The sequence below is a fragment of the Saccopteryx bilineata genome, chromosome 12 (genome assembly GCF_036850765.1).
Source record: "Saccopteryx bilineata isolate mSacBil1 chromosome 12, mSacBil1_pri_phased_curated, whole genome shotgun sequence".
NCBI classification, from domain to species: Eukaryota; Metazoa; Chordata; class Mammalia; order Chiroptera; family Emballonuridae; genus Saccopteryx; species Saccopteryx bilineata.
This window is the reverse complement of record NC_089501.1, coordinates 3,387,088-3,412,512: the sequence shown is the minus strand read 5'-3', so window position 1 is coordinate 3,412,512 and position 25,425 is coordinate 3,387,088. Positions and strand designations below refer to the sequence as shown.

General features: G+C 45.4%; 1 protein-coding gene across 2 annotated transcripts in view; it reads right to left on the bottom strand.

Annotated features, from left to right (window-relative positions):
- Positions 1 to 9,306: 9,306 nt before the first annotated feature.
- SOBP (sine oculis binding protein homolog) overlaps positions 9,307 to 25,425 on the bottom strand; it is a 171,627-nt gene continuing 155,508 nt past the window's right edge. For both annotated transcript variants that reach the window (XM_066247686.1, XM_066247685.1), the window contains one exon: positions 9,307 to 10,648. The gene's annotated coding sequence lies outside the window, so the exon portion shown is untranslated. The remainder of the gene's footprint in view (positions 10,649 to 25,425) is intronic.

Here is a 25,425-nt window from a genome sequence, read left to right as displayed (position 1 = left end):
CTGACACCCACCCCCACTGCTTCCCAGGGGTGGCCTGGGGGGTCCGTCTGTGACACGGCCCAGGCACCCGGGGTCACAGACCTGGCTTGTTAGGCTTTCCCATTAACCATGCTTATGTTTTCTAGTATAAATGAACTCCGCAGTTGCATTGTGTGGAAGCTTTGGGACGTGGTCTGCCAAATGGAAAAACATTTGGAGGTTGGGAAAATATCTTGCACATAAATTACCGAAGGCACAGGGAATCTAAAAGGAGGATGAAATCAGAAGCCAAGGAAAAGCAGGGAGGGTGCCAAAATAAAAATGGAGAGAGAGACAGAGACGGGGAAAGCGATATAATGATTTCTCTTTCTGACTTGCCTTCAGACCGAAAGGCAAGTTTCTGAGCCATGTTTGAGCCTCATAAAAGCCATGTGCCTAAATATTGGGAAATACCCTTTAAATATTGGATCAAATCCCCATTTTTGTTTTTGTTTTTTTCATCTTTTCTGAGTGGAGCTCTTCATTGATTATGTTAAGTGGTGGCCACTGTTAAGAAACACAAAAAGCCCATTGGCTTTGGCTGTGGCAAAGGCCAGTTACACACTTGTTAATTTCCTGATTTATGACACTGAGGAGATGGGACTGAGGGCGGTACTTCCTCTCTCCGTTCCTCCTCTCGTTCTCTGTCTCTCTTTCTTGGTTTCACTTGCTCTGTCTCTTTGTCTCTCTCGCTGCCTGTCTTTCGGTGGTGGTGGTGGTGGTGGTGGTGGTGGTGGTGGTGGTGGTGGTGGAAACTATTAAAACAGAGGCAGATCAGGAAGTTTGTGATAAAGAGAAGCCAGGCTCTCCGTCTGACATACAATCTCTCTCTTGGCTTAAGTAAACTTGCTCCTTCAAGGTCTGCCATCAACAGAGTCGGGCTCACATTTCACCACTAAATCTGAGTCAACAATCTCTAATCTGGACACTGGGTTCGGAATCCAGGCTCAGGTTGCATTTGGAAGCTGACAGCAGGGACGAGAGCAGAGAAAAATACGGCCTTTGTTTGTGGTCTGATCATCCCCTCCGAGCTGAGCTGAGGTCATGTGTCGTTTTCTGTCATCAACAAGATAAAAGTTTGCACCTCTCTGGCCCTGAAATGGCTCTCTTGCCATTTATATTAAGGCCAAGGAGCTCTCTGCCCCAGGATAGGAGGGCCAAGTTTGTGGAGAGCTTAGATTTGGAGCTCTTTTCATCTTTCTGACATATGATACCGTGACATAGGCAGCCCTCGCTGGGTTGCTATGCAGATATACAGTTTCTGAAAAGTTACACCCGGAAAACGAAAACCCCGGGCTGGATTAGCATTTCACAAAGAACAGGGATAAAATGTGTAGCAGTTAGGCTAAAAAGCTAAAAAAAAAAAAAAAGAAAGAAAGAAAAAAAAAGTGAATTAAAGTTTCATGAAAACAAACTCTTTTTTAAAGGATCAATAAGTATAAAAGTATCTCATTGCATTCCTGGCCTTTGGTTTTGAGCTCTAATCCAGCTACTGTATGTGAAGGAGAGACTCTGAGCCAAATGGCAGAGACAGGGGAGGAAGGTCTGGGGGCAGCCTGGGGGGGGGGGGTTGGGGGTGCTGGGGAGTGTGAAATAAAAAAGGCTTCTGTTGGGTGTTGTTGTCTTCTTAAAAACTCTTTTTTTTCCTACCTATAATTGCTTTTATTGTTTTTATTTTGTGATAATCTTTCCCTTTTGTTTAAATAAACCTAGAAAGAAGAAAAAGAAATTACCCCATCTCTGTCTAAGGGTTCTGGCTAACTAAGCTTTCTGCATCTGCCTTCCCTTTCTTCGCCAAGGTCAAAGGGCATGCCTTCCAGAGCTCACTCACTCACACACCAGCTTTTGCTAAACAAATCTTTTTTTTTTCAAGTGTTTCGAATACTAGGAATGATCTTATATGGAACATTTGAATGGAATGTGATACTTGCATGAGAAGAAGGGAAAAGGAAATGATCAGGGGATTTTCCTTGTTATTGTCCACGTTGGTGCCTTCCAGCGGAGACTGTGTGCTTCTCCTCCGGTGCCCTGGTGCCCTTCCCCAGCTGGCCCTGTCCACACAGCTGGGGAGGCCATGGCCCCTCATCTGCTCACACATCAGGGCTTCCTACCAGCCCCAACTGCAGAAACTCAGGCAGGAAGACCAGAGCAGGGAATGGGAAAGGGGGGTTTCAAAGACGTCAAGGGTGTGAAGGAGATTTGAGGGACACAACTGATCCTGCTCCGTGCAGGGGATGGGAGGCACGGCGGCCAGGATCAATGCCCCGCACAGCTCAGACCTTCCACATGGACTGAGTGCTGTGAAATGCAAAGATGGTACAACCCTGGCCCTTGCTCCCAGGACGCTAGAGGAAAGCAGATGAGTAGAAGGAAGTAAAGAACTACGAAGTGAATCCTCTGAGCATCCCTATTTGTTGGATTATGAGGCTGGCAGTGTTTGCAAAGAGGAGTTCTTATTCCAAACTGAGGAACGGAATTGAGACAGAGGAGGGATCAAAGGGACCAGAGGGAAAGAGGACAGAGGGAAAGGGGATGATGGGATGGGATAAAGCTGAAGGGAAGGGGGGAGGGTGCTGTGGGGAGGGGGCAAGGGAGATGTCGAGGGGAATACAGGGAAGGGGGGATGCTTCCGAGGCAATACTAGAATCTATGTAAACACAATAAATTAAAATCAATTAAAAAAAAAAGAGTTCTTATTCCAGAGAGAAATTTTTGGAGGTTACACAAAGAAGATATGGGCAACTGTGTTTTTCTATAACTCAAGTGAAAGGAATCACTTCTGTGTTCCTCTATGTCACTTCCAAGATAAGAGGACATATCTAAGTGACTAGTGTAAAATTTGGCCAGTAGGAGATACTCAATTCAATGCTTTTATGCATGCATGCAGGCATCCATCCATCCACAAGAGGGCAGCCAGAATGGGAGAGTGCCTGTTAACTGCAGGCTCCTCTCAGACGGCCCACAGGCAGTTCCAGGCCCTGACACTTACTTAGCCTCTGCGTGCTCAGCTTCCTCATCTGCAAAATGGGAACAGCAATAGCAATTATCTCATAGGGTTGTTGTGAGGCATAAATACAATAACGCAACTGAATGGCACTTAAAACGCATTGGATAAATGTGATGACAATGAGCAGTGGTGTTCATTTCTTCTTGGAAGGTTCACTGTCTGTTGGTTTGGCCCAATCCTGAGGAACGGGTGAAGAAAGGGAACATTACTCTTCCCAGAATTCTGGAAGCAGGCTGCAATGATATCATTAGGCATGTGTCCCATTGGCTGATTCAGAGTCAAATTGAGTTATAAGCTAAATTGATGCTGGTATTTCTGCAGCTGTGGTGCCATCAGAAGAGCACTGCACCTTGGGGCACAGGGCCCACACCTTGTCTGTTATCTGCTAGCCAAGTGACCTCAGCCGATCACTTCCTCTTCCTGGACGCATCTTCCTCATCTGGAAATGGGGACTGTGCTGCCTCTAGCATGTGGTTTCGTGAGACTGGCTTGAGATAGTCTGAGTGCTGCCTCTGTTGTGGTGTCTGGCACACAGAGGCTGTCAGCATGACATTTGTTCGGTCAGCTCATCAACCAGGGAACCAGTGACCCAGCCCCAACGTGACTGGGAGGCTTGGCTTCAGCTCCTTGTGCTCTGAGCACAGTGGTGCAGCCCTGTGTGGTCCTCACAGCTCCACCCCTGCCCTTGACATCCCTTCACACGTCTAAACAACTGCCATTGGAGAAAGCCCAACTGCAGCTCAGAAAGTCAGAACAACAGGAAATGGGAAACAGCCCCTGGCCCACATGTCCCCTTTCTCCCTGCCCCGGGAAAGTTCACATGGGTGCCAAAGTGCCTCTCTCTTTTCTTCCTTTCTCTGAGCTGCTGGCACCCACCTCACCTCCCCTTAACTTTACCTACAGATACATCAACAGTGACATTTTTGGCATTGTCAAAACCAGGTGTCAGAAGTTATCAGTAGGGCCTGACCAGTGGTGGCACAGTGGATAAAGTGTTGACCTGGAAATGCTGAGGTCGCCGGTTCGAAACCCTGGGCTTGCCTGGTCAAGGCACATATGGGAGTTGATGCTTCCAGCTCCTCCCCCCTTCTCTCTCTGTCTCTCTCTCCTCTCTCTCTCCCTGTCTGTTTCTCTCTCTCCCCCTTTCTCTCTCATCTCTAAAATGAATAAATAAAATTAAAAAAAAAAAAGAAGTTATCAGTAGAGATCTTCTCTCCCCAAACAAAATATAAAGGTCAAAGATCTCACACTCTCATGGTTTAGGCCAGTGGTCCCCAACCCCCGGGCCACGGACCGGTACTGGTCCATGGGCCATTTGGTACCGGTCCGCAGAGAAAGAATAAATAACTTACATTATTTCCGTTTCATTTATATTTAAGTCTGAACGATGTTTTATTTTTTAAAAATGATCAGATTCCCTCTGTTACATCTGTCTAAGACTCACTCTTGATGCTTGTCTCAGTCATGTGATACATTTATCCATCCCACCCTAAAGGCCGGTCCATGAAAATATTTTCTGACATTAAACCGGTCCGTGGCCCAAAAAAGGTTGGAGACCACTGGTTTAGGCACCATGTAAATGGCCTGCATCTACAGCACGGCTCACCAGGCAACCTGAGCCCTGGCCAGGTGGCTCAGCAGACAGGGAGTGTGGACATTGGAGCCACTGCTGGGCTTTGTCTCTTTCTATCTGTGCCACCTTGGACAGAAATCTTTACCTGTTTGTGCCTCAGTTTCTTTGGCTGTGAAATGGAAATGATAATGACATTAGCACCTCCCTCACAGAACTGTGTGAGGATTAACTAAGTGAGTATGTGCAAACCCTGTACATGGGCTGTGCACAAGGGTAAGCCCCTGATGGACGTGATCCCTTCCCATATCTCAATAGTGGTTCCTTCTTTCTCTAGAAGAATTGCAAATGCTAGGGGCAAGTGTTCATTCCATCCCCAGTCAAGAAGACAGAATCAGAGACCTTTCTGGGCACTGAAGAATAACTTTTTATTACAAATGTGTCAGAGTCAAGAAATTATCAAATTTCTAAGGTTTTTCTGCTGTAGGCAGATTAAGGTAAGTTGAGGCATCGAGCACAGAAGAAAATATTGGGCCCCTTAAAAAGAGAGAGAGAGACAGGCAAAATAAAAATACATGTTAACCATATTTTTAAATAAATAAAAAATATTATGTACTATTAACGTTAAAATTGCATATATGAAACCAAACTTAGTGTCGTTAGAAAAAAGTATGAAGTTGGGGTTTGGCAGGGCTCTTCAGAAGTTGGGGCCCAAGACGCGCACCTGGTGCGCCCGCCATTAAATCTGCCTCTGCTTTTCTGAGTAAAAAGTGTAATAGTTCCGGGGCCTGTCTCCGCATCTCACAGGCCCTGGGGGCTGGGTCTCGGCCCTCAGAAGCAGCGCACACGAGCGCTGCCTGGTGGCTGTCAGGTGCCACTGGCGCCCCCTCCCTTGTGTGCCAGAAGAAAATGAAACCTGAAGTCCCTCTGGGTTGCCACACAAATGCTCTGGTTCTCAGGGCACACTGTTCTCTTTATCATTAAGCTAATGGACTAGGTCAGCCTCAGACACAGCCGACACTTTTCACGTTAGGTGGAAAATAGCTCTTCAAGATGCCTGGTGGGAAGGTCACCGTGCCTGCCTTCAGGGAGGCCCAGTGACGTGGGGAGAGCAGAGGAAAAAGTGGCCTCGTCCATTTAAACAAGAGCCATGGACGCCTGTGGAAGAAGTGACAACCACACCTCAGGGAAATCGGGTGTTGCTCACGGAGGGATGGCCTGGAAACTGAGCTTTGAAGGGAGTAACTTATTAAGTGTATTAACAACAATAGCAATAAGGAGGGCTTTGCACATGCTGGGCTGAGGCGATACAAGGCAAGTAAATGAGATCCCCATCCTCAGGGACTTTGCAGACTGGCCATTGGGCGCAGACAGGTAAGCAGCTGCATGAGGACAGTGTGGCGTGCACTGACACGGAGGCGGAGGCGGGCAAGGAGGGGGCGGTGCCAGCAAGGCAGGGCAGAGGCGGTGCTGCGAGGCTCCCCAGGAGAGCATCACTGATCAGTCGCAGGACTTGATGGGCTGCAGAAACTGCCCAGGGAAGACGAGGAAAGACAGGGCAAAGATAGCTGTATATGCAAAGACATAGGAGGAGGAAGAGAGCAGAGGCATCAGGAAAGAGCTCCTAATTCAGTGCGGCTGAAGTGCAGGGTGGGCTGTGGGTAGGGAATGGGCGGGGTCCGGAGGCAAGCAGGGCCTTCGGGAGGGCTTTGCTTTCGACAGGGGACCTTGGCTTTGCCATTGAAACCACTGAAGAGTTATAAGCAGGATTTGACATGTGCCTGGGTGTGGACCTGTTGAATCTGGTCAAGGAAGTTAAGACTCTATCTGGCTCCTGGGGTGGAGTGTTACCCAGGAGGGGAAGGAGTCAGTGTGAGTTATGAGTGCCTTTGCAGCTGGGCCGCAGCCCTGACCTTTGGCTGTGTCACGTGGACATAGTGAGCTGGCACCTATAGGCCTGCTTGTGGCTCAAGCCGCCCTTCTAGTGTCAAAGGAACACCTGCCGTGCAGAGCTATGAGTCTGGGCTCCAGTTGGGTGGTTCCATAAACCCTGGAGAATGTCTAGAGAGAGCGCTGATGAGACCAAGTGGTCCATCTTTTCTGAAGCCCATCTTTCCATTACTTGTAAGCCGCTGTGGCGAGGTGGCGTGAACTTTCTTCTTTTCTCTGCGGAGGGGGTGGGGCGTAAGCCTTCATCTTTCTTTTGCCCCTCAGCATTAGATCTTAGGCCCTGTGCGCAGAGAGGGTGATAACCACCACGGAAGACACTGCCTGACGCGTTTCTCAGAAAGCAGAGTGGTCTCCACACTTCCCCTACCCGGTGAGTGTGGCGGGCGGTAACCATTAGCACTCAATCCCTATGGCTTCATTTAAAATAAGGGCCACTTTAGATCAAAATTGAATCACTGCCACAGGAAGTCAAAATGACCCTGCATGAAGATGTCAACAGTTTTTCTCCAGATTGGATGTGTGACCTCTGACACCAAAACCTCCTGGGTTTGAATCCCGGTCTATAATTCACTGGGATTCACTTTGTGATGTTGGGAAATTACTAAAGCCATTGACCTTCTGCTTCTTCATGTAGTAAGTGGAAAACAATAGGACCTTCCTCATAGGGTTACTGTGAATATTAAAAGAGGCTGATAACATATGCTCAATACATGGTGGTATGTAGTATCATTTGCATTATTCTCTTTCTCTTTATATATGGTTTTTCAAGCTCGAGAGGATTATATACTCGGGGAACACTAGGCCTAAGAGAAGGAAGAGAGGAGGAGAGGGTACTGATGTCTAATGAGACGCCACAGAATCTTTTCATGTTGAAACAAAGGTACCATTTGTTTCCAGAAGGGTCAAAATGTTTGCTTGACAATCTTGGACTACAGACAAAAGCAAAATCAATGTCCTGGATGGTTGTCTCTATAGCCAAGTCCAGATGAATAAAGCTATCAGGGACTTTGCACAGACAGCTACAGCTGGGTGCCCCAGCCCGACACATGCTCAGCTGGGCCTGTGGCATTCTGATGTGTCATCATAAATACAACCCACACCAGGAACCTTCAAGATTCCCTCAGGTTCCACAGAAACGCGAACCAGCTCTCCAGAATCCACTCCTAGGATGCGAACTTACAAAACAATGCTGTTGGTGCCTATGCTTTTAACAAATATTTGTTTTTTGATGAGCTAAACCAAATCAGTGTGGGCCTCTGGGCAAGTCAGTTCACTTTTCTAGGCTTGTTTTTGTAGATGTAGAAAGAGAGGACTAGATGAGGTCTATGTGGACCAGATCTTCCCACCTTAGAAACTTTCTGATGTTGGCCACGGCTGGTTGGCTCAGTGGGAGAACATTGGCCTGGCATGTGGAAGTCCCAGGTTTGATTCCCAGTCAGGGCACAGAGGCGAAGCAACCATATGCTTTTCCACCCCTCCTACTCCCCCTTCTCTCTCTCTCTCTCTCTCTCTCCATCCCACAGCCATGGCTCAATTGGTTTGAGCGCACTGGCCCCACGCACTGAGGATGGCTCCGTGGAGCCTCTGCCTTGGGCACTAAAAATAGCCCCGTTGCAAGCATGGCCCCAGATGGGGGTTGCTGGGTAGATCCTGATTCAGGCACATGCAGGAGTTTGTCTCTCTATCTCCCCTCTTCTCACTTGGAAAAGAAGAAAAAATAAAAAAGAAACTTTCTGATGTTTAATTCAGGTGCCAAGAAGAAACTAGATTGATCTACCACATTCACATAAAGCTAAACAAAAGCACCGCCCAGCCCACACGGTGAGATGATACACTGGTGGGAGTGAAACCATACACACGAGCTTTGCATCCTGGCCGGGGCGTTTGGAGCCTGAGACCCGAAGCCGGGGAGTTGAGGTGACCAGGACTTGCAGTGACCGTGGGAAGGCACAGTACAGGTCCAGGACCTTGCTGCACACCCACTGTGTGTGGTCAGCAGTGGTCCCTCCAGCAGCCTGGTGGGCTCTTGTCTGCAGAGAAGTGTGAACTACACCAGGTAGGGAAGGGCCAGCACTGCCCCTATATAGCTCAACATCTTTTCAAACTTACTGAGTTTATATTTTAGAAAATGTTTTCCCCAGAGGAAAGAAATGAACACCTTCAATAACTAGGAAAATAACAATAGTCATAATAATGAGAAGAGCAAAATAAGCACATGTAAGTGCATTTTTTCTTAGAGATTTATTTTTGTTTGATGAATCTGACACCGGTCAGGGAGAGAGGAGAATGTCGGGGCCCGCGGGGTGGGGGTGGGATTGGTGTGTTTGTTGTTTGTTTAATTTGTTGCTGGAAGTTTTCGTTTTGTTCACTTTTATAAATCTCTTCCTGGGCTTGCGAGCTTCCCCTCCCACCCACCTCCCTCCCTTTGCCCCCTCCCCCATTTCAGTTTTAAAAAGTGAGCTCGCTCGCCAGGTGTGTCCCCCAAGCTCCCACAGCTCTAATAAATAAGGAGCACCTGTAAAACAGTAGCTTGACTTGTTAAGTGACTGTACAAAGGAGAATATAGAAACACAGTATGGACACCGCATCCACAGCTGCGGTGTCTCAAGGCCGGCGGAGCACAGACTCGCCTAGCCACCTGCCCGCCCCTGTCACCCTCCTGCGGCGCTCAGCGGCCTCGTAGGCGGGGGCGGCTGGACCCCTCCAGAGGGAACAATTGCTTTATTCGAGTTAGTAAACAGATACACTGAATCACAAGGTGATTTGATTTTTTTTTTTTTTTTTTTAGTTTTCTTCTTTTTTTTTTGGATTTTTTTCTTATTTTTTTTCTCTTTTTTTCTTTTTTCTGTACTCATCAGAATGGGATACTCCACGACTGTCTCACCAACTCAGTGCCAGTACACATGCTCTAGAGGACTTCGGGACTCGCAGCTACAACTGTACAAGTGCACACAAGAAAATCTACCCTGTTATCCTCCACCCACTGATTGAGGATCGAATTGCACATTTCTCTTAACCATGACAGGAGAACGCAAACAGTGAAACAGAATCATGGGTGATCTTTCTCACTTTCCCTCTTGTTTTCATTGGTTTGTCCATACCATTCTAATTATCATGAAAGGGCTCTGCGTATAGAGAGATTGCTTCACTGACTTCCTGGATCACCGAAAACCATCAGGGTTGAAATTTCATCCAAGTCTTTCGTGACGCCCAGCAAATATTCCCCCTCGGATTATTTTACACCTTGAGGGCATTTTGGTCTTCAGTTCAACACTCTTGCTCTGTTCCCAAATGGGGCGCTATTTAGGGGAATTTAAAGAGAAAGCTGAGAAGAATAAACATTTACCGAGTTCTCTTGGCATTCGGTCTCTGAAAAACCACAGTATAAACTATTCATGCTGCTTCTTACATCTGTCAAATTGAAAATTAAAAGCCATAAAAGTGTAACACTGAAAATATGGCATTAAAAAGGATAAAGGTGGCCTTTGTAAAAATAACAAGAAAAGTATACCAGCCAATAAAATATTCTACCTCTTCATTTAAAAGTGCATCCTGGGCAGGACAGAGATGAACCTGAAGTGCTGGGACTCCAGTGTGACCCCTCTCTGCCGTCGAAGCATGAACAGGATAGGTCCAAACCGTACAATGCAAATCACAATTCTTCATGTAGCAGCAAAACCACAGCAGTTTTTAAAAAGTATAAAAAAAGACTTTTGTTTTCAAATCCGTATCATCTTCCAGCCTCACCCTCTGAGCCTTGAGGATGGAGCGGGGAGAATACCTACATTGGTCCTTGTGGCTTGTTGGTGTTTGTTTTTTTAAAACCAAGGGCGAAATCCCTAAGTTCCTCTGGGAAGAAGCAGAGACGGTGGCAGCAGGAAGGCCGGGCCCACTTGCTGGGTCCAAGACGTGCTGGCTCCTCTGGGCTGGAGGCCTCGAGGGTGGGCTGCTTCCTCTGAGATGCTTAATGACGGGAAGCAGCTTTATTTGCTTGAGCTTTAGCCAGAGGGGGTGGTGAGCTGACCAGCTGGTGTCACTGGATGTCATGACATGGCTTGCTCTGCGCCCTCTCTCCATGCAAGGTACCCTGTGAGTGAGTATTCCTGGAAAAGAGGAGAAGTGGTCATCAGAACCCACAGGACCAAACCAGCCCTCCCCGCCAGCTGGAGGCCCCCAGGCATGAGTCAGAGAACCACTTTCTCCAGCAGTCAGGCCCAACCTACGTGAGTCCCCAGATTTCAGGCACCACAGCGTGATTTCGACATGACTCTCATTCACGTTTCTGCTCCGGGTCAGCCCTGCCAGCTTTGTGAGAGGAAATAAAACTTGAGTGGCTTTCTGGAATACCACAATGAGCACGGTGCACCACACTCTCCTCTGAAGACCACAATAGCATCCTTAGCCGCCCAGCAACCTTCACCCTCCACGTTAGAGCACCAATTGGCAGGAGGTCTTTTGAGTTGCCAAGGTCACTTCAAAGCTAGGCAAGGTCACCACAGGCCTCTGGAGCTACGGACCTCACCCCAGTCCTTCATGCAACAACTCTGGAGTTTCCTGCAAAGGAGGAAAGCCAAGAAATCCACTTCTGAGTACATCAACGTTACTGTCGACACAGAGACTTCTCTTCAGAGGTTTCTCATGGAGGCAGTCGGAGCTGGAAGAAATGCCCCCTCTGTGGGTCTTGCCTGACAAAGGTGAGCCATTCATATGGCCTCACATCCAAACCAAACAGAAGCCCAGGACTGGACGACTATACACCTGCCACGTCTTGGGATCCCAGGCAGAGGGTCTGAACAGCACTGTTCACCAGAAAGTCAGTTTCCAGGGAATGCCCACCCAGCTTTCACTACAGATGTTAGACTCTGCTAGCCATCCCTACTAGTTTATTTCATTTGCTACCAGTCCCTTGGTTTAAAATATAACTTCCTAAGGACACTCAGTCACTCCCAATAAGCAGCCACTTAGAAGTCTGCCAACTAAAGCCCCTGAGCTCTGGGCTGTATCTATGTGCTCATGTCTCTATACCCAGCTTAGTTCGGCTGGGCACACATCCATCAGATGAATGAGGGTCAAGTGGCTCTTGTCCCCATACTCCCAAACAGTACCTTTCCCCCCACCCCATCAGTAAGTGGGGGTGTCAGAAATGTACATGGGTAAAATTTGACTAGAACAATGAACAAATAATATCAGAAAGGTGATAGAATTTAAAACTTTAAGGGACCCCAGAGATAATATAGGACAATTTCTTCATTTTATCAATGAAGAGGCGGAGACCACAAAGAGACCTGGAAACTTGCTCAAGGTGTCTGCAGCATGAATTTAGCACAAGTGTGAGGAGGCCCAGATGCCCACAGGCAGGACTAAGTACAAACCTGTGCTTTGAACCTGGCTATCCAAGTCCTGGTGTTAATGGTAATAATAATAATGACCAACCAAAAACAAGGTTTGAAAATCTGAATGTGCATGACAGGAAATGCCTGAGTTCCCCAAATCATAGCAAATCACCAGATCTGAGTGCATTTAATATGTATATTAAATAACCAAAGTGAAAATGCAAAACACCACAAATATGCAATGGGGGTGGAATTACAAGGCCATGGAAACCTTTTTATTTGGCATGGTCAGATTTGGAAATGTGGATGTTTATGTCTGAATAAAGAGCTCACTTTGATTCCTTCCTTCCTTCCTTCCTTTTTCCCTCCCTCCCTCCCTCCTTTCCTTTTCTCCCTTCTTTCATTCCTTCCTTCTCTCCCTCCCTCCCTCCCTCCTTTCCTTTTCTCCCTTCTTTCATTCCTTCCTTCTCTCCCTCTCCTCCTTCCTTTCTCCCTCCCTGCCTCCCTCCTTTCCTTTTCTCCCTTCCTTCCTTCCTTCCTTCCTTCCTTCCTTCCTTCCTTCCTTCCTTTTCTCCCTTCTTTCATTCCTTCCTTCTCTCCCTCTCCTCCTTCCTCCTTCCTTCCCTCCCTCCCTCCTTTCCTTTTCTCCCTTCTTTCATTCCTTCCTTCTCTCCCTCTCCTCCTTCCTTTCTCCCTCCCTGCCTCCTTTCCTTCCTCCCTCCCTTCCTTTTTTTGTAAATGAGACAACAGCAAGAGGAATATAAAAACAGAAACAGCGAGAGCCACCATCAAATGCAAGACTACAAAGGGTTAGGGAGGAGCTTCAGAAATGACATACAGATCCAAAGACACAAGAGTAGCTTCTTCTGGGGACAACTCTTGCACTTAGGGGGCATGGCCTGAAGCTTGCTTTGGAAGGTGGGAGCCATCTCCCCTCTGAGCTTGGGACCAAGAGGGAGCAAATCTTACAGTCAGAGGGAGCCTCTGAACCCTTTCTTTTAAAAGGAAAAGGAAAAATGAAATGTTTACTACTTTCTTCCAGTGACTAGGAAACACCACAAGTTTGAATTACTTAAGAATGCTACAACTGTTTTTTCAAGGATATAGCTTTTTTCCTCCTTCATGTAATCATGACCCCCCAAACAGAAGATTACTTCTCAAATGAATTTCTTTATATTCAAATTACCTTTGGACAAGGGCCAAACACGGACAGCATCAGCCTAGTCGGAGAACATTTCCAGGCTTTCAGAAGGGACCAGGAAAGCGGGGCTATAATGAGAGCCATTCTGGAACGTTAACTACAGCATTTGCCATCCCAAACACTATAATAACCATTATTATTCTCTGGTATCTATTATTGTCTGGTAAATAATACGTGTTTTCCCCAAAGTTCCGCAGGCCGCAGCTGCGCCGCACTATTTCCGCAGCCCTCTCCTCCGCGCTGAAAGCCTCTTCACACCGAGCTCATTGTAGGAGAATGGCAGCGCAGACAATGCGCACTGCTTCCTTTCCTCGCACCCTACACGTTTGCTGTGTCTGGGACATGCACAAGGCCAGGTGGTGGCAGTACAAGCCCCTTTCTGCTGAAAACTTTTGAGGAGAGAGGTCATCCTCAGTTGTCCATCTGGCTCTGGTTCAGAGCAGACTCCTTGCCGGCGACACAGGAATAGACTCTGGGGTCCGTGAAAATGAAGAAGACCCACTCTCGGGCTTCTCCCTCCTGACACTTAGTGGTAGGCAACTCTAGAGTGTGTGTGTGGGGGGGGGGATGAGCTTGGAGTTTTAAAAAGTGATTATGGCAGGCAGTTCCAGAGCCTAAGCTGGTTCCAAGCTTTACCTTGCCATGCAGAGAGCTCTTCTGGAAAATCTGTCCTGTCTAAATGTCTTCATCTGAATGAAAATAGTACGGTAAGTGAGACAGCGACTCAGGTTACTTGCTGTGCAACCTTAGACCTACTCCTCAACCTCCCCAAGCCTTGATTCCTTCTCTGTGAAATGGGGCCTGGGGGAAATTTTCTGTTATATCTTCCATCTCTTATATTTAGTGATTATAGGATGTTTGTCCCAAAGCCAGCACCAAGTATAAAGGGTGATAAACTTGAACAGCTGGATATTAATATTATCCATGTGTAAGGAAGACTATTAATTTCTGGACCCCAAAGTCCAGTGTTTCAGAAAGATTCTCTACTAAATGTCACATTCACACACACACACACACACACACACAACTCCTTCTGGTAGAAGTTTTTGGAGTGTCCCTCAGTGCAAGGGGTGCTGCAAAGGTGACTATACTTGTGCCCTACATTTGAGTTTTCCTCTGCACTGGGGGCTTGTCTGAAGGCAGGACAACCCAGGGCCCTGTGATCCGGAACATCACTCACAGACCACGTGTGAACTGTGTATGAAGACCAGCTCCACATTCACGGCCTCTGCAGGCATGTGTGGCCAGGTGCCTTCAGAATTCCAGGCCAACCTGCCCCCGTGGGCCAGAGGAATGGAGCGCCTTCCTCGTGGAATCACAACTGCCCATCGAACGCACTGAGGGAGCCTCCATTGTCCCGGCCCTCTGCCCGACCCGCAGGAACGCCCTGCTCAGAATGTGGTGGAGCTGCTCATCCTCTCTTCTCACATGAGACTTCTTGGAGAATTATAAAGACACAGTTATGCTGAGTACTAATAAATTCTTTCGCTTGACACTGTCCAAAAATGACCATGTTGTCCCATTTCTTCTTTGGCCTTTACAGCCTAAGACTTACGCTGGTTGCATTTAAAAGGAAATTTTACAATTTCTAAGTAACTACACATCAAAATAAATGTGTGTCTAGAGAAAACTGCCTATCTTATTTTATATCCCAATATTTCCAAGCTCATTCTTTCATGGTGCTAGAGTCCAGCTCTCCCAGGACACCTGCTTCTATTAATCTAATCCATTTTCCAAGCTTTCGTTCTTCTTTCCTTTCTCAAATACCTTTGCAGTCAGCATAGTCAAAATTCTGTATATCTATCCCGACTTTCCTGTTTAGAAGACAAGTTCCTCTTCTCTGTCACATTTATTCCTAGGAGTCCAAAACCCTGTGGCACCAATTCTATCATCTGCAAGAAATGCCCATTGCCAAGCCGCTCGCCTTTGTCCAACTACCCAGGCCCTACCAGGGATGCCACTCACTCCGGCTGTCGCCCCGTAACTTATCACGGTTAAATACAGCCATTAAGTGCTGGCCTCAGCCATGCTGTTTATCTGGGACAATAATGAGTCCCCGAGGACTGGACTGCTCTCAGGTAGCTGCAGCTATTCTGGGACACTCAATGAACAGAACCACCTGCACCGGCTGATAAAGCCGGGTGTGATGCCAGACGGCAGTCTCCCAACCAAGCCCATCCCCGAAAGAGCTATAGCTTGGCAAGTTTCTGCCAAAAAAGTGATTCTTTCTCTCCCTGTTAACCATTGCTTCCTGGAGAGCTTTGGAATGGTTGTTTTTTTTTGTTTTTTTTTTTTTTACCAAAATGAAAGGCATTTTTATTAATGAAGTGAGTGGCATCTCTTTTCTTATAGTTCACTAATTGATGGAAGTAATTTTAAAAATCCTTTCTCCTCCTAGGGCGATTGTTATGGGAAATAACCCACGGTGAGGAAAGGGGTGTAGGGACCAAAGGTCGGAGTCAGCCTAGCCCAGTGCTGGGTTTCTGGTCGAATCAACTTCATCACCACGGTGCTGCTCACAACATGGCTCTGACAGGCTGAGTTTCATGTACAGTAAAAACAAACAAGCAAACAACAAAAAACTGGCCTTGATTTTTAAAAAATAATTGTCTTCTTTAGCAATATCTCTTATTTTACCCTTTAATCAATAAAATTCACAACCGTACGAGAACCCCTACTTGTTCTTGCGGGATAACTTCATGTTTAATTCCTTGTTTTATAAATTAAAATTTTGGTTTTCTTTGCTTAGCTGGTTCTATGAGTTATATGGGCAGAGGTCCGCTTATTCTTACAAGCCATTACTGCTATTTCTTAATGACCTCTAAAAGTTCCCTGGAGGACAAAGAATCCTGAACTGCAGAACCCCTCCTGTGCACTCACAAAAGTATCTTCATCCTGGAAAACGGACCGATTGATGCTCTTTAACTACCTCAAATCCTTTCTGGAACCCGGGAGTTTAAGCAAACCAAATGCCCCTGTCTCTGGCCCTTTTCTAAAAGCCTGAAGGGATTTATGATTAACAATGTACATTTTTACAAAGGCACTGGAGCAGGTGGCTACATCCATTCACAAGAGAAAAATAAAGTAAAGAATTACATAATGTAGCTAATTTTCTGCACAGAATTTTGAAGAAGAACCTAGAGACCTATGCCCCTGGCTTTCAGCACCAAGCACTTCCTATAATGATTTAGGAACACTGCTGTGTTTTTAAAAAAAGGAGTCAAATTGCACTGAGCACCTATATTATGTCCAATACTGTGCTAGGAACTTTTAGACACTTATTTCACTTGAAAACAAGTATATCTCACATACTTATTTCACATATACACTTATTTCATTGAAATAACAATGTTACTGAAGTATTGATTATTACCTCCATTTTTACAGATGAGAAAACTTTCTCAGAAAGGTTAAGGAAATTACTTGCTCAAGGACACCTCTAGAAAGGGGCAAAGCTGAATTGGAGCCCAGCTCCTATGACCCCCAAGTCCAGGTCCCCTCCAGGGAGTGCTGCCCCCTAGTCCAGATTTCACCTAGCCCCTTTTTATCCTGACAAGTGGGGTCAGAATGTCAGAGCTACATGGGGCGCTAGAAGTATACACAGTCCGGCTTCCTTGCTTTGGGAAAAAGAACTGTGAGAACTTATTGAATATGAAAAAACAATTGTGTTTTATTTCAAGTCTCATCAATACACAAACTAGCTGATGGTGGTTCATATGCTGTCCAAAAATTCTGCCTCGGACAAAAAAAGGAGATGTTCATTGTGTTAGGACTGAGTTTATTAGTTATTTTTATATATTATCTGAGTACAGGCATTCTAAGTTTAAAAAAAAAAGAAAAAGAAAAAACCCAGAGTGGGGAAAAAGCTGCTTTATGGTCTACGGATCAATAATAGATTTTAAGATTTTAGATGAAGTCTGGAAAAGTGGTCTTTCTAACACTTGATTCTTTACAACCGGTCCATTAGCATGGAGAGAGGGAGAGAGGAGGCAGCTTCATATTCATAAAAACTTCACTATAAAAAATAAGAGCAAGCATACCAACTCCTCCCTCCACCCCCTCCCTTTGCCCCAAACAGCCAAGGAGATGGAAAGTGTGGTAGATAACTGCTTTTCTGCAGCCCTCCAACCCTGCTACCCAGATGTTCAGGTCCAACCTATTTCCTCTCTGAAATCAGCTGCCCGATGTGAGAAAACGATGCCATGGTGGTAAAAATGTGACTCCGGTACTTGGCACAGGATGCGTAACTCGAGCAGCTTTGGTCGCATCCTGTGTCTCGCTGAGAGGAAAGGCAAGATGAGGACTCAGGTTCTAATCCTGGCTGCACCACTCTGTGACCTTGGGCATTTGCTCTGTCCCAGTATCTACTTGAAAAAGTGGAACCAGACATCTTACAAGAATATCTGGAATGGTTTCCCTAAACTCCAAGGTCGACAGCATGGAAGTGTTTTATAAGCTACCATTACACTTATGAAGGAAGAAGTTCTGGGCTGTCGGGCCACCATGGCAATTTTTAATAAGCATCTACTATGTGCCAGGTACCTCCTGGGCATTTAAACTTTTGTTATTTACATTGGACAGTGCTAACTCTACGAAGTAGAGGTTATTATCTTCATTTATTTTTTGTATATAAGCTGTCCTCAGTGGTGATGCATGAAGATTCTGGAGGTAGGCTGCCAGTCATATCCCAGCACTGCCCTTTACTAGCCAATGACACCAGGTAAAAGCTTCCTTGTGCCTCAGTTTTTCCATCTGTAAAATGGGTTTAACAATGGTATCCCCATAGGGTTGAAGTGGGCATGCAGTATTTGGAACACAGGCTACATACATAAAGTTTTCAAAAAATACTAGCTGTTAGAATTATTAATGAGAAACTGTAGGCAAAAAGAGGTTATAAAACTTGTCCAACTGCTCACAGCTGCCTTTCAAACCCCAGCAGGTCTCACTGCAGCCGTGCTCTTCTCCCGGGGCTGCAGCCCTTGACCTAGGGCAGTATCTGCCGCTCCTAGGACACCTGTGATGCGCCACGCTATGTTTACTCACCTATCCCTCACGACACTGTTATTATTACGACCCGGAGACTAAAGCTCAGAGAGGCTGAATCACTTCCTCCCTCACCTAGACAACGCCTCTGCCAGGATTTGAACCCATATAGCCCACCCCAAGGCAGACGATCTTATCCATAAAACCTTCCTTTACTACTGCCACTGTTGCCACACGTGGCAGCTTCAGAAGGTCTACACCCTGAGAAGAAAGATACAAGGACATCTCCAAAAGTTGCCAAATTCCCTTAGAATCCGCCGCAGACCTGAGGAGGATCTGAACCAAATTCCGGGAAAGTTTCTGAAGGTGTCTGAGGTAGAGCAAGCCAGCCAAGCATTATGGCTGCTCCTCGGTCCAAGGACAGAACTTTGGGCATCACCGTGACCACTGTCCAATCTTCATGTTGACCATCAGGGAAGTTATCTAGGCAGCTGGAGAGCTGCCACTTGCCTCTGTGCACCACACCACAGCCCCTGACCCTGCTAGCCTAAGGCTCAGAGCAGCCGGTTGGTCAGAAGCCTGTTTCTGTGGCAACTGAAGCCCAGCCAGCGTCCCTCTTGACTGAACTTTAGCATATTCTTGAGTTGTGAGATTTCCTTCCACCACGTGCTATGAAGGCTTGTAGATCCTATTCTAGGCACAAAGAAGGGGGTTCTTCCTCCCACTGCACTGCCACAATGGCTTTACAAACTCAAACCATAGCTGTGCCAGCCTCTGCACATCACACTGGAGGGATAACATTCCGCAATGTTTAGACTCACCTGCTGGTAATTAGCCTGTCGTCAGAATGCAACAATTAGCTTTAGTGATGCCAGTCTTTCTCCTGCTTCCTTTCAGTCTAGGAACAGCTGCTAAAGTAATTGTCCTCAAACACAGATTTCAGCCTGTCACTCCTTTGCTCGAGGTCACGGTGAGGTTGTCTGATGCAGAGAGTACAAATTCCACAACCTCCTGCTCCTCAACCTACCTGTACGCCTCCAGCGTCTCCTCCTCTCCCTCTGCAGCCCAGGCCCTTTGCTCCGGCCAGCTGAGAGGGACAGTCATCCTAGCGGGACTCGTGCTTCTCTGCCTCCATGGCTTTTGACATCCCATTGCATTCTTTATTCCCCACCCCTGACTGCCAGTCCAGGTCCCTCCCCAGTTTTAGAATCTCATTCCAAATCACCTGCTTTATGGGACGTGCATGAAATTAATGTTCAATACTGTTAGTTAAGAATGGTTCTTCCTCTAGGGAAATAAGTGGAGACTATCTCTGAACCATAAATAAATGCAAAGGACTGCCTCCTTGTGTTTGGATATGATTAGGAGTTTATTAAGCTTGGTGGGCTGTAATATGTGAGTTAAGTATAAATTAAGAAATCTAATACAGGATATTAAACAATACTTATTCCTGTGCATAGGCCACACACATGCCCACACACAGGCACACACACAGATGAGACAGAAAACTTGGTCAAATGACCAGTGAGTGATACTGTTAAAATCAGAGCCTGAGCCCTGAACCGGTGGCCCCTCATTTTCATTTGCAAAGTCATAACGTTTTTTCACAAAAAGTTGTTATAGTTTTTCAACCAGCATTTGAGATTCATGTTGCTCCAACCTGGGTGGATAGGAAAATAGATATTAAATCCCATATTTATGAAGCCATCTATTAAATAAGAGAAATAAAGGGACTTGGATATATTTTTGGTTTGGCAAATTGTAAAACTAGTTTTTTCAAACTTTTGGGGTTTGTCTGAAACCAAAACTTATTTTGCCAAGCACTTTGGCCTTAATATTTAAAACCATGTGTATTTTAAAAGAAATTCAATCTATATGTTTCTGACTCATTTACACTTAACTCATGAAAATTTTGTTTGGTAAGAGCTATTAGGTGTCCAAGCAAATTTATGAGCCCCCCCACCCCATTCTTACTAGAAAATTGTATTTTGCCAGCCATAAAAGAGTGTGAGCCCCAGAGGCCTGTGGTCAGTTTGAAATTTATAACCTCCTTGGTTTAAATGGATTCTGAGTTTGAAAAAAAAAATTCCCTCTCCTCTTTTTCATACTAAGTGCACAAATAGGATATCTACGATAAAGACAAGGTCCTATGTCCTTGTTTCCAAGATGGCTGAGGTGAACAGTAAAGACTTCAATCTAAGCACCAATAAAGGGTCCATAAGGCACTTGGGAGGAACAAATAACACTTTAAATTCACATGGACACAGATTCATATTCAACATGCTAATGGAAAGTTTTACTAATCCCTCTATTTTTTTCAGTGAGGGGAGGGGAGGAAGAGACAGACTCCTGCATGCGCCCCAACAGGGATCTGCCCATCTGGGACATTCCTCTGTTGCTCAGCAACTGAGCTCTTTTTAGCAGCTGAGTAGGCCATGAAGCCATTCTCAGCGCCCAGGACTAACTCACTCCAATTGAGCCATGGCTGCAGGAGGGGAAGAGAGAGAGAGAGAGAAGCAAGAAGGGGAGGGGTGGAGAAGCAGATGGGCACTTCTCCTGTGTGTCCTGACTGGGAATCAAACCTGGGGCATCCACAAGCCGGGCCCATGCTCTACCACTGAGCCAATGGCCAGGCCACTAATTACTCTTAAGAGTAAGAAAAAGAAGTGGGACTCAATACAATTCAAGTTGAATATTTTACCTTTGGAGGACAGGAGAATTTCCTTTTTTAATTACAGACAATCAACCCTGTTTATGATTTTTCATACATTTTAAAAATAAGTGCCCTGCCTGGGCAGCTCAGTTGGTAAGAGCATTGTCCTTATACGCCAAGGTTGCAGGTTCAATCCCCAGTCAGGGCACATACAAGAATCAACCAATAAATGCATAAGTGAAACAACAAATCGATTTCTCTCTCTTGCTCTCTCTTCCTTTCTCTAAAATCAACCAATAAAAATAAAATTAAGCGGTATCTACTAACAACAGCATTTGAACTAAAACCAGAAAAGCAGAAGAACGTGCACGCACGCTACCATGACCTCACCCGGTATCTTCTAAATATAATGATGCTCAGGTACCAGTGCTCAACTGGAGTAGTTGAGTGGGGGAAAGCTTTTGGGTAAGTACTTAAATATGGCTTATAAACATTTAAAGTACAAGCATCTAACAAATCATAATGACAAAGTTTTACATTTAACCACATGTGCTCCAAATACCTTGAAATTACTCTAAATATGGGTTTAAAATATCAAAAGGGCTTGTTGATGGGATGCAGAACTTTGCAGAGCAACCTAAACCTGATCATTCTTCCTCCCACAACACCCAATCTGCACAATTTTTAAAGTGTAAGTGTGTAGACTTCTTTAGAAGGTGATCATGTTACAGTCTGAATTTCCAAAACAAGAATTGAAGAATGAAATATAGGGTTTCCCCTTCTCTCACCAAATGCAGCTTAGCCACTTTGCTTCTAGATAATTTGTTATTGTAGGTTGGCTCAAATTTAAGACAGTAACATTTTAGAAACACTTGGAGAACTAAGCCAGCTGCAAGAAGGATATCATTACAAATTGAGACACATGTTGTATAGGAATACCATTCATTTTCAATACCAGAAACATGTCTGGGGAAGCAAGCCATGCAAATGAGGGAGAGAAATACTTTTTAATTGCAGTTTTTGGACATTAGGTCAATGTTTCATATCAAATGAGTTCATAAAGTATGTTTTTTCCTTCTGTTCTTTAAGTGCCATCAGTCACATTCTAACTTCCCTTTTTACCCAAAACAAAACACAGCTTGCTAGCAAAGGAAGACAACAAACCAGAGGTTCAAAGGGGGAAATGACGACACAACTAGCAGGGGCAGCCAAGTATCAGGACGGGGTAAGGCTGGGGAACATGGGACAGCTCGGATTAGTCATAGTCCTGACCCCACGGCTGCGTGGGGAGGCAGCTCTGCTCCCGTGTCCCTGTATCCCCATTCCGAGTTGTGCATTTTGGTAACGATAACATTGCATAAGCATGTTGTTGCTCAAGGCCGTAACTTTCAGTCTTAGGAGCAGAGTTAAAAGATCTTACAGGGCACTCGATTGGTTTCCAATATAAGAAGTTGAGTACACTCAGGAAGCTATTTTAAGGCAGGAAAAACTAATTTCAAGTTTTTGTTGTTGCCTTTGCTCCATTTTCACTAGAATCTTTAAAGAATTTTTTTTTAATTTATTGATTCCAGAGAGAGAGGGAAGAAGAGAAACATCGATCTGCCATTCCACCCATTCCATGCATTTGTTGGTTGACTTCTGCACATGCAAATGTCCCTTGAAATAATTTGTGTTTCCCCCCTTGTTGATGACCTCATGTTTTCAATTCTGATCCCGCCCTATTTCTTTCTCAAGCAGAATGCTGTGGAAATTCACAAATACGGAGAACTCTATGCAGTTAGTATTTAAAGCTGGCAGCTGAGATGGCATTTACTCCTCCTTGATGCCAGCCAGTACATTGTTTATCTTTGAAAGCTAATTTATTTGTTTCTCTGAAATGAATTTCTCTGGTGCTTTTGGGGCATTACAAAAAACTTTACACGTGCAGAATGCATGGCCTTAACATGCATCCACACAGTAAGTGCTATGCATTTAAAATGGCAGCTGGAGAATACAAAATGATCTGCCCAAGACAGGATGAAGGAAAACCAAATGGCCAACCTCTGTCTCTTTGACAAGAAAGCCTGGCAAAGGCAGTGATGGGGGTGGAGTTAAGTGTTCCACTACATGAGGTAAGTGTTCCATGCCGTAGTGTATTTTGGTCTTCAAACACCTCTACCCCTCCGCAAGGCTTTTCTGCGTGAAGGTAGGTGTAAGTGATTGAACCATGATGCCCAGGCAGCTGTTCAGGCCACGAGGGAGTGATTCATGGGAAACCAGACTGGAAGCTTATTTCCAATGCCCTTCTGGGCAATGGCTTGTTAATAGCTAGTCCAATGTTTCCTCCCTTCCAAGCACACTCTCTCCAGGTGAAGAAGCATGCTAGGGAGCTGGAGAGACTGGGGCGTGCTCCCAGACATGGCCACATCAATGCCCTGGTGCTTTCTGAGCCGTCTGCTTGTCTGACTCCAGCCACTCCACTCCCTTGGCCTCAACAGCAGAGTGGAAGGTTTTCCACTGAAGGATGATGTCTCCCTATACAGGACGAGCTTTGAAAGTCTAAGTGTGGGGGAAGTATCTAGCCTGTGGCTTTTCTTGCTCCCCCTTCTTCCTTTCAACTCAGGCGCTCACAGGACATGCTAACTTGAAGAAAGATTGCTAACCTTTTGTATTCTGTCACTAAGGCAATCTTATGGAGGCTAGTGCTACATTATGACACTTCAGTGATTCTGCAATAGTAGGTCCACAGCAAAAGTTGCTAGAAATAAATTCTAAGTTTTAAAGGAAACATAATTAATTCAGCTTCCTAGGAGTAACAAGAAAAGTTCCAACTCCAATACTGCTTGGTGGTAATATAAGATAATCCGTTAGAGATGTAAGGTATACTTTTTCTTAAGAAAAAAATCTATGGACTTCTCCTCCCAAGAAATTACCTCTGTGCACAGGCACATAAGGTTTTCCACGTAATTCTAGAAGGAACTGCTAAAGGTCATCCATAGACTACAACTTCTCCAAGGAGCCAGGAGATCAGCTTCAGGGAGTGGCCACAGGTATTAAAAGGTCTGGAGATCAGGGCCAAGGCTAGGTTGCCTTCGCACAACCCTAGGAGTGAGTTCCTCTTTAAAATTTGTGCGTAAACACTTCTCTTGCTTTGCCTCGCCTCAGTCCTGGCCCTGCTGAAGATGGAGGGTCTGGCTACAGCTGAAGGGAATACCTGGTCACATACATCATTTCCTACTCCACCATAATCGCATTTGGAATGATATTCAAAAACCAGATGTTTGCACCTTAAAGCCCTCCTTCAATTCCCTTGTCATAAGGGTTAAAATAGACCTAGCAGCATTGAACGAGATGTGTCCGAGGCTGATCTTGACACCATTTATTCCAGAAATCTCTCCCCTCTGAGTCTGAAATGATCACAGCGAGCACTCCCCCAGGCCCTCACCACTCACACAGGTGCATGCTGCAGACCTGGCAGTCTCTTGCTGGCTCTTTGAATGACCTACATCTAGAATTGGAAAGTCATTAACACACCCTGACAGGCAGCTGGAATTTTAACACCAAGGATTACATTGACCATTAACATTTCCAATAATCAAGTATTGGAACATAAAAAAATCTCAAGTCTGGCATAGGATTTGCATGTCCCATTTGTATTGATCTCCTCTCCTCACTCTGTTTTTATCTTTTTTTTTTCTTGCTTTGAAAGTAGGCATCCACAGCAACATTTCAAATGTGTAGACTTGACTGCCCAGGATGCCTTCTACTCTCTCAAACTTCTCAGCCGGAGAAACTAAACTGGCAAAAAAGTTGTGTCACCTCCACCCTTTTGGCTTTCCTAATGAGGTGAGCCCCTTGCCCCACTCTTGAAATAACCATTTCTGGGATTGTGACTCCATGACCAGACAAAGAATTAAACTCTAAACTCCAAGAAGCCAAAACTCCAGCTGCCTCCTCCAGCTCTCCTAAAGAAACTACAGCGGAAGAAAGTCCCGCTGCTGAGGCTGGGGGCACCTGGAACTGGGGCCGGAACGAGCTTCATATCTTCCTCCTGGTTTCAGGAACACGTAAGAAAACCGGGAGCCACGGCAGTGAGAAGTTGTATGGACTTGCTGCTCCTCAGGATTGAAAAAAGTGAGGGTGAAAGGGTTACTCATGGTACACATTTTTTCCATTGATTATTTTACTTAAAGAGAATGTGTCATTTCCCTGGAAAATCGAGGAGGGGGGGATATTTTCTTTTGAATATATCCAAACATTTGCAAATGGTTACTGTGAACTCCCCAGTGTACCATAAACAAGTGTAAACTGTAGAAATTCAGAAAATGTGCAAATACAAACAGTCATCCCCAAGCTCCAAGGCAAAGACAGAGAAGGGAGTATTCCATTTATAAGTGGAATTCTTTGTGGATAGAATAGTTTGGGAAATGTTTATACATTGTTTTCCTTATTATTTGGGGGGGGGATATTTTTTCCACCTTACAGAAGCTGCAGAACTGGTATTTGGAGTCTTAAAAATTAAAGATTAAAGGAAGTTTACAACCTCTTAAAATCTTCAACTAAACTTAATTAGTTCTGCATCTGGAAAAGTATCTTCCCATTAAAATAACTTGTAATCATGTCAACAAACAAGAATGTATAAAGTCAGGTAACCAGGAAGAGAACAGTGTCAAAAAGGAAAAAAAAATTCTATAGTGTGACAAAAACTAGCGAATATGATTACTTCTTTGA